Source organism: Rhipicephalus sanguineus, chromosome 2, assembly GCF_013339695.2.
Source record: "Rhipicephalus sanguineus isolate Rsan-2018 chromosome 2, BIME_Rsan_1.4, whole genome shotgun sequence".
Classification (NCBI taxonomy): Eukaryota; Metazoa; Arthropoda; class Arachnida; order Ixodida; family Ixodidae; genus Rhipicephalus; species Rhipicephalus sanguineus.
The window spans coordinates 136,066,072-136,076,103 of record NC_051177.1 but is presented as its reverse complement, the minus strand read 5'-3'; the positions used below and the strand labels follow the sequence as shown (position 1 = coordinate 136,076,103).

Genomic DNA, 10,032 nt, shown 5'->3' with positions numbered 1-10,032 from the left:
TACCATTGCGCTGCGAAATTCGCAATCATTGCTTCTAATTCTGCTGTACAAGAGCAAATTCTTCTTACTCGGTTTGCCTATCAGTATGGAATGCTCGTCTTGCAGTGTCGAGGGTGACGGCTATTAAAGTGAATGTATTGCTGCGTGTCTGTAGGATGTTTGGAGACGCTAGTGATTAATGAACCTTCTCTTACCTTTATATAAACGAAGAAGAGATTGATTTCAGTAGTTGATGGTGTAGGCATGAGTGAATGTTATGATAGGATGCTCTTTTTTGAAAACTAAAAAAAAAAAAATTAGCATGTTCGCTTCTTTAACCAGGGAAATTATAAATATATTATTTAACAGTGGTTGTAAATATGTGGCTTTGTTTTATGGGTTGATAAAAAGATAGTTTCGAGATTGTTCATTAAAATGATTGTATATTTTCAAGAGATTCTGGTTTGCTTCGCAAATGCTTTTGGTTAATTTTTCTGACTCGTCTCCAGCTGGGCTGGAGAAGTCACTCGTGCAAGACTCAAGGGAGCACCAGGATGACAAAGATGGTGCCAAGATCTGGTGTCGCTCCTCGTGTGGCTCAGAAGCACGGCGTACCTTACGATGACGATGTCGGCGTTGATGCTCGAGTGGTCATTTGTCTCGACGTCGAGGATCATAAGTGGTATCCCTCGGGGTAGAAAAAGAAGTCGCGCGTTGTCATAAATTTGGGCACACGGCTGTGAAATTACTTCGGGGAATTGAGGACTCCAAGGGTCGAAGTGAGCATGAAAATGTTAGTCGGCGACGCCCCCAAGGTGGCACAGGTAAGTGTCCGCTGAGGGAACTTCCGGATGACTCGTTTTGAAAAAGCATGGACGCCAGCCATTGTGAATAATACGGAGATTACGAGAAGGGCTGCGCTTGATTTCCGTAAAGCAAGGGACAAAGAGTATATGGTTTTAAAAAACTTTATTCTCGATGGTACGACCGGAGTCCAACTTTTCTGAAGACAAAATTTACGAGGTTCTCACGCGAGAGCATCGCCACTCAATGCGACAACGAGCCCACTCGTGCACACGTTACATGCGTTCTTCGGAGGATAAAGCACGATAGGAGTGAACGACACGCACACGAGCGCAATTATTTCACGAATGATCAAGCAGCACCTCCGCGTGCAACCCATATTAAACTTTGCATTGTAAAGGGAGCCACAGGCTTGACAAAAAAGCACCAGTCGAGGCGAGCTTCCAGGTTCCAGGCCCTTAAAAGCGAAGCATTCAGTGATACTTTAGAAAGTGGTAAATGTAGGTGTGTAAAGATCTGAAACAACGGGGGGATGAAATAAATATTTTTTGCAGACCATACGGCAGGAAGTTGTCTTTTGATGGCAGGAATAGATTAGCGCGCTTGCACTAGGGCCTCCAATTTGCCAAAAAGCCATTGTGTGTGTCCATGCGCTGTGCGTGCATGAAGGACCAAGATTAGCGCGTGATAAAGGAAATGTAGCAGGTACGTCGCGCTTTGCCATGCGTTGTCACAACCTGCAGCCAACAACGAGCTTCCGTTTGACATGGCGAAAATTATCCAGGGCTGGGCAGTATCAGGTTAGTGTCTTAGAGATGCATTTCAGTATCTGTATATTTGTATAAAGATACAATTTATATGTGTATTTGTGTCTAAGCAGTACCATATTTTTACGTTGTGTCGTATATATCCCGATACTGTGCACGACATGGGTGTCTCGTAACTTTTTTTGTCATAACTGAGTTGTTTCCAAGGGCGATACGCAGACTTTTTTGTGTTAAGTCAAGCAAAAACGGACCGCCCGTCGGCGACACAGGGAGGGTGGTGAAGGGTTCCCTACACGCGCAGAATGATCCATGTGGTAAAACGCCCGACGGCGGTGACAGTCGAATCGCGGAGTCAGAATTGTCAGCCTATGTCGACGAAAAGCACTGTCTCTCAAGGTCGGTGTGGATGGACCCTTTTGTTTCGGGCGGCCAGCGATGTCTTCGTGACCTCCGCGCGAATACCGTCTTGAAACAGAGGCTCTGCAAAGCTTTAAACGAGACGAGTTCTCAAAGGGGCGTCACTTCCAAAGGGGTTTCACAATAGAAGATGATGAGGCAATACTTGCAGTCTGACCACCCCCTACTTCAAGATGCGGTGGATCTACAGCGAAGTGGCCAAATCTTTCATGTTTGATAGCTTTCTCGTGTGAGCTGCATAGGCATTTTTGCCTCACCAAGAGAGCACGGGCGACGAGTCCTCATAATCGGCGGTGATCACTCTTAGTTTTTATGAGTTTGATGACTGAAACAGTTCAACTCCTGGCTCCTGTCCGGTCAGCACAAACCCTCGTGAAGGCAGAAATGTTTCAGTACCTGTGTCACTATGGTGCCCGTGTGGCCGTGTAGGCGGTATATATTTGGCGGGTTTAGATGGGCTGTCCCTTCTGTGCCCTATTCACGCTACAGTTATAACACGAATTAGTGCTCGTATGCTGTGGTAGAGACTGTTCTCTTTCACCTGTGTTGCCCAACCGTCGCTGACTAGAAACCGGCTTATTCAGGAAACTGCTGTTGCTTAAGCGCACTTGATGCAAGAAACTTCTCAACAGATCCCTGCAAAACAAATGTATACTGTTTTTTTTAGTTAACTGGCGTTCGCTAGTGATTCGAGCAATATGCTTGACTTGCGAGATTCAATGCCCTGCAATATCATTCAATATATAATCCCGCACACAGTCAATGTCTTGGCGGCTCATCAGCATCAAGGAAATAAAGCAATCTTGTACTTGCATACCTGTGTCTGTATGACGGAATACTTTTTGCCATTTTGCAAAAGTATTCCTGAAATATCCCGGCACGTCAAAGGCAGCTGTAGGGGTGTGCTAATACTTGAAAATTTTAAATAACAAATCGAATAGCGTTCTATTTCATTCGGTACTCGAATCCAACAGGGCATATTAGGAAATCCGAGTTTTATGCGAATATTTTTCGAATAATAAGCACCGATGAAAAAAAAAAGCCTCACAAAACAATGATATGTTGAAACAGAGAGACGTAATGTTTCCTGTTTAGTCATAGGATTACCAAGATGCATGCAGCGCAAGGCTCTAAAGCACTATCGACGCTAGATTGATCGTAGGATGAAGGCGTTTTCGCTTAAAACCCCAATGTCGCCAACGAGACAGTCATCGGTCTTCATCGTGACATTCAGGATGATGTTAAGTCAAGAATATTGTTTAATATCTACGTATGAGTTTTATTTAAAATCTGTTCACAAAATACCAAGTTGTATACTGTAGTAACTTATGTCTTTCAACCAGCAGTTACAAAATATTTTTGAGGTTACAGTTGTGCTGTATGCGAGGTTCACTCACAGATGTAGAGGGGGTACTGCAAGAGTAGAGCGACTGTATTGCTCTCATCAGTTTTTTAACGCCGTGGGGGAGTAGTGGAGAGTCAGCCGCGGAACTTACCCTTTCCTTGAAGGCAGAGCAAAAGACACCGCGAACTCTCTGCTACTCAGATAGTGTTCCCAATCCACAGAACTCCCGCCCCGACGTAGCGTGAGCATGGTTGGGAACTCCATCCTAAGCAGACGGAGTACAAACTAGCCTGAGTTTCTGGCCGACGCCGCGCAGCGATATATAACTGTCTCTTAACCATAATCCTCCGAACGTAGACGCCACAGATGTCACTTTGATGTACAAGTTAATAGGATAGCTTTCAGTAATAACAAAAGAAAGTGTTTGTGATCGTGAACCTTTGGTTTCTGAAACGCCAACAGAGGCATGCTTCGAAGCCTCGAACATCGGCAACTTCTAACGCATCGCCAACTTAGTTTACGACACAAACGTATTTTCACTAGAATAAGGTAGACACTAAAGCATTATTTCAATAAAAAAAAGCCGTGAAAGAAAAAAAAAAACATCCGGTAGGAGGAATCGAACCTGCCACCAGAAGATTCTCAGCCGAGGTCTCCACCACTACGCCACGCTCCAACGCAATGCTCTTGCCGTAAAAAGACTAGTCAAGACAGAGCTCACCGCTCGACTTCATCTTTACGGGTCGCATACTGAAGACAGACGCGACCTTCCTTTTCAAATAAAATTCGCGTCTTCATAACACACAAAACAGCTGACGACCACGAATGACATTCAATAACGTGTATTTTCTCGCGCTATCGACGATACACCCGCACAGCGCCCGTGTCAGTGTACTGATTTGCATCTGAATCGATATGTGCAACTACATACATAAACGATCGCAAACACCAAATTGAACGTGCAAGAAAGTATGCCATCAAGTTAGTTCAACAAGGCGTACTAATTGACAAGTCTGTGTCTGCGAAGTGCCGGCGACTGCGCCCGGCGGCTTTCGGTGGCTGCCGGGGTGCATTCGCTGAAAGCGGCGTCGTAACGATGCCCATCGCTTCTTGTACGAACACCGTACGCAAGAAAAAAATGGTTCATTCAGGTTAGCCGATACTAACGCTCTACTGTACACTGATTTTTACACGTCGGAATTGCGTATCCTTAAACCCAGAAGCGCCGACAGCTGTACACACGGACTCGGCAGGTGCGCTAGGCCTACCTTCGCTGGAAGTCGTACGGGTCATATTGAGTGCGGCCGATCTCGGCGCAAGTGGCTGACGAAGGTTGAAGAATGCGCATTTTATCGTCGAATGCTTTTCACTGTTACATTAAAATGCAACCGAGGTTGAGGGAAAGTGCGAGAATCGCCAGAGATGCGTTTGTATTGTGGTTATGTTGACCGGCGTTGCTTTCCTGGCATACGTGCCGCGCCTGCCGCGGCACCGCATGTCCGATCGGACGCCAGATCGTAACGTCGTAAGGTATTCGTCAGCCAGCCCTGGTAAAAGATCGTCGCAAGTGTATTTGTAAGCGTGTGGCTACAACTCTCAGACTTGGGCAAGAGCGGCTGTACGGCATTGAACCGATATCATAGAGTCCCAGTTGATGTTTGCAATTTACGAATTAAAACAGTGTTGAATATTATGCTGTTTTATAGCAAAAGGTCGATGTGTCAAGAGTGCCCCAATAGATCATTAGATATTTACACGTGTTCCTTTGCATATTTGCTGTGCAAATACGCACAGCAGAGCTGTCGCCACCGGCACTGGAAGGGGGGCAAAACACCATGGATATATATACCGGTTACCGGATTAAGGTTGTGTGCAGCGCCAGTAGTGCATATGTTCAGTGTTGCTGTGTTGCGTATGAATGAGTGTGCGGATGTGAGTTCTGCGTTTGTTTGAGGTAAGCTTGAGGCATTTCAGCCAGGTTCAGTGTTACATTGTAGAAAACGCACGAAGGTTTCCTTTCTTCCCCCTTTTTTTAAACGTTAGTCCTAGCAGCAAGAGTGATTTTAGTCCTGGAGGGAGTTCATGCACTCTAGCCCAACCAGCATTGTAAAACTCTGTGAGGGAGTAGCGTAGTTCCAGCCGAGAGTGTAGGTACTCCATTTGAAAAGCATGACATTACTCTGGAGAGAGAGCTTGTTCACTCTCGTTCAGTCAGAGTACCAGAACTCTGTCGAGAGAATGTGCCTACTCTGTGCAGCAGAGAGTTCCCAGCACTCCTGAAAAGGGAGTGAAATATGGGACAAGCGTTTACTCTCGCAAAGAGAGTTGCTAGCACTCTCTTGCCGCTGTGAGCGTTGGGTCAGTTTACAGAATAGCGGTATTTTTTGTCGGTAAAAGTCATCGTAATGTTCATTTGTTAAAGCTTTTAAATATTAACTTCAAATAAAATGTGAAATTCTTGGGCTGTTTCTAAAATGGTTATATTAGCAATTTAATGGCTGCACTGAAAATAGTTGCCTTACTAATCAAAAACTAGCGGAACAGTATTCGATTCATATTCGTATTCAGTGTATCCCTGAAACTATCAAGGCATGCACCCCACAATAGATGCAGCCAATAAGAAAACGCGCTCGACCACAGTTGTAATGGGCTAGTAAACCACCGCGTGCACTTCTTCTCGTCAAAACTGATAGCCTAGCAGCGGGTCAGAAGGAGGTACGCCGCAGTCTTTCAGAAATGAATCGTACATTGGCACCGGTTTCATCTGGGTTGTTAGAAGCTGGTTGCCGGGCTCAGATAAAATCACAACCACGGCTGAAACGACAACGTGAGCGTGGGTCGACCTATAGTGATGTTGCAGTTGATAAAAGCAGTTGAAAGCAGACACGTTGGAATAATGTTGTTAGTGTGCAAACGAGAAGTGTGCACAGAAAGAACGTAGTCTTTGCGCTGGTGCCGAGGCAACGAGAAACGCTCGGGCGAACTGAAACGTTGAACCTCGGAAATAGCGCGTAGACGCTAACATTTAACTTACGGCGAGCCGACGGCAGAAAAAAAACGCGGGAGAGTGTGCAGTGCACATAAAAGCACAACTATAATATACATTGACCAAACTAGGCAAAAGTAATGACGTTACGCACCCTATTTGGCGCTCAGCCAGCTAAACCGACGTTTTCTTATCTGCCTACTCACGAGTCTCATCCTCAAAGGAAACGACACAACACGTGCAAAATCAACCAGTGTTTTTATTTGAAACCAAGCAGTCAATGTGGTACCGATATGACACACACTTCCCTTTTGCCAAGTTATTTAGGCACTTCACCAGCTTTCCGGTATTGCAGCTTTTGTGTGTACACGTGCAGCTGAACTTTTTGACGTCAGATGTACAGCCAACTTTATCGCCGTAAAATGTAGCTTGCCAGGGAAATGTGCAGTGGCATTTGCCGCAAATTATAAGTGTTGAGCTGTTGGCGGAGAATTCAGGAACACCTGCAATGCCGGGCCCTAGCAAAAATAAAGCACACATTTGAAAACGAGAACTACGTTCTGGTGAAATGTTTGGCACAGGAAATTATTTCAGGTATTAATGACTAGATTTCTGCAATAAACGTTCCATTCCATGCTACAAGAGAACATGTAAGTGTTCACGCTTATTGTCATTAGAGAGTTTCTTTAAAAGATATGTTTATTAGAGAAAGAATACCATAGACTTCTCAAAAAATAGTTCAGATCATTTCATGCGTTAGGGCATATCATTTCTGTTGGCTGAGCATAGACAACAAATCATGGAATTCTTCAGTGAGTTGAGGTATATATTGCGCCGGTGTTTTAGTCGTTTACATCTTAATATGCTCATTTTTCATTCATCTATAAAATTCCCATATCTTTTTTCAGGTGGTCCTTCAATAGTGGAATTATTTGATCGCTTCACGTTTTGTGCACGTGCAGATTTGACAACCTGCTACAAATTTCAAAGCACCTGACAGCAGGGTGTCGGAACAAAATGTAGTTCGTGCTAGTTTTAGTTTCGTTCCACTGAAAAAGGTTCCGTCTAGTTTTTGTGACGAAACAAAGAAATAATTGTACGTAACGGCTCTTAACACTTTCTATCTGCATGAAAATATTTCGAAGCGAAATAACTCTAAAACATGCTATTTATATGTCCTCATCAGTAAATTACGAAGTGCCAGGTTTTTTAGTACGCAGTCGTGTTTAATGCCCCCTTCTGGACATCTATTGTTGCGTCCGGAAGTTCAAGAACTCACTTGAAGATGCGGATGTGAATTTTAATTCTTGGTGAAAGCAGCTGTGAAAAGTTAAAAATAGAGCTAGGTTGTCCTGACCGTGTCCTCATATTATAATTATGTCGCTTATGTGCGGCAGCTATATGGTATGTTTGTCTTTTGCAATGATAGAGGTAATGGTCTTTTAAAGCCCTCCCTGCCTCTCTGCCCGCGAATACGTTAGCGTAGCATGATGTTTTTTGGTTAAAACATCAGTTCCCTTTAGGGGCGAAGCTCCTTAAGGCGGCACCCGTTCGTCCCTCGTAGTCGTAGTAGTAGTCGTAGTGCGTAACAAGTCTAACGCTTTGACCTCCAAGGTGGTGCCGGTGGGAGATTTTTCCTGTGCGTTCTTGAACAATAAAAAATTCGCAGCGTGCGCGTAACTAAAAGCCGAATCTCTTCTCTCTCATTCCCCATTAGCAGCCATTGGCATTCCAGTAGGAAACGTTAGTAGAGTAGAAGTGTAAGTGTTAGCTAAAAGCCGACTTCTTCTGTCTCTCATTCCATTAGCAGCCGTTGTTTACCTCCAAGGTAGTGCCTGGTGAGATCTCTCCTGTGCGTGATTAAACAATAAAAATTTTGTTCAAAACGCCGTTGATTGATGAAATAAACCAACGAAAGACGCCAGATGTTTTGTAAAAGCAGAACGAAAGAACGCCAGATGATTCTAAAGCAAAACGAAAAGACGCCAGCTGCTTAACGAAAGACGCCCGATTTTTCTAAAGCAATGCTTTTCTAAACAATGAAAATTCACAGCGTACATGTAAAATTAAAGTGAGCTGCAAGTCGTCATAACTCATCGAACCTTTAGTATAAACGCGCCCGATCTCACGTCGGTGATGATGTACTGAGCAGAATTCACGGAAGATCCACGGTTTACCGATGAACCTCCGCAGCTTCGCCCACTCATCATCATTCACTCCGTGGATATGCTGTGATTTTTTTCGTTCTTCGTTTTTGCTTTTCGTCAGCCATTTTCGGATGTCTTGCTGGTATATTCACATTGGAAAATTATGCAGTTCAAATTACCGGAGAACAACTTTATGCTCATCAGGTGATGTGAGCGGGAACATAAAATACGCGAAGAAAAAGGCACACGAAGTATTAGCTCTCAACTGTAACATCCCGGTACTAAATACACCAGCGAAGTCTGCTACCTCATTAGCTCTTTGTCGGTGGGCACACAACGCAGTGTTTTGCTGAAGCCTGCAAGTTTACCGAACAGCGCGCAGGGTACTTTACAATGCAACGCTTATGAAATACATATGGACGCTTTTAATATGAAGAGGCGAAGGCCACTGGAGTAGTGAGAGCTGTGGTTACGAATGGCTAATGTTTTTATTGGTGTCTTTCAATATTTGTGTTAGTAAGCACTGAACTAACGGTAGCAGCTATTTCATAGCATTAAAACTTCTTCCTCATACCGCACTATGTCTATAATTTAAGTTGAGCAACGTTATCTAATTAGATACACATTCCCGTGCTCCAACGTCTGACAAAATATTTTCGGAAGTACAGTGCATCACACCCAAGCTTGGGAGCCTTTTTTACGTCCTCTGGATATTTTTACGTCCTCCGAAGTTCCAAATAATTAAATTCCACACGCTGGTTGCCATGCATGTCGCAAACCTCGATGCAAAGTATCCATTCAGATGACAACCACTGTGGGTAAAAGCACCGCCAATGACTAACTTGAAAATTCGTGGCGATCTTATGTGTGAGACAGATAATGTAGTTTATTGGCTTGAGTGCTCAATCCGCAAGTTGCAGTATATCGGTCAAACCGAAAATCCATTTCGCTACCGTTTTAACAACCACAATGTGCATGTGCACTCCATGCTTCAATTGCCAATATCTAGACACGTCGCCAGCACCGGGCATACCTTTGAAACACTTTGGGCGACTATACACGTTTTGCCCAAACAATGCGCATTGAGGGTAAAATATTTACATAGTATGACTGTCTGCAAGTTGAGAAGCTCAGTACTAAGTTTAGAGGAAGAAGTACTTGGTCTTCATCGAATGCCTCCATTCACGTGAATGAATTCATCCGTAATGGAGCAGCATGGACCACTCACCAGTATATCCTGTTATGTCATCGTTTGGGTTATGTAAAAGATCATGGGGTCCTGGTGCTGAAAATAGAAGTAGCTGATGTTTCACCGTGAAGAATCAAAATGCTGTACGCTTTGAATAACGATACATCTAGTGCACAAGCCAGGTGCAAACGTGCTGATATAGCCGAATAGCGATGGACTTGGCATATTCAAGCATTCAAAATGTCAAATAAAGAACATCTACTGTTCTTTGCGTGTCAGTAGGTACTCTGAAACTTGGTGCCAGGTTTGTGCACACGACACCACGTGCACCCCAATTAAAAATTTTACTGCGACATCTGCGAAAATCAGTTTAAGTTTATTTCAGGTATAACCATGGA

The 10,032-nt window shown here is 44.1% G+C and overlaps 1 long non-coding RNA gene across 1 annotated transcript; it reads right to left on the bottom strand.

Moving 5' to 3' along the window:
- Positions 1–6,537: 6,537 nt before the first annotated feature.
- On the bottom strand, positions 6,538–9,730 carry LOC119381298 (uncharacterized). Its single transcript, XR_005181366.1, has 2 exons — positions 9,674–9,730; positions 6,538–6,816 (listed from the first exon to the last, which is right to left on the bottom strand). It is a non-coding gene; the product is annotated as an uncharacterized LOC119381298 (long non-coding RNA).
- Between the last annotated feature and the right edge of the window lie 302 nt (positions 9,731–10,032).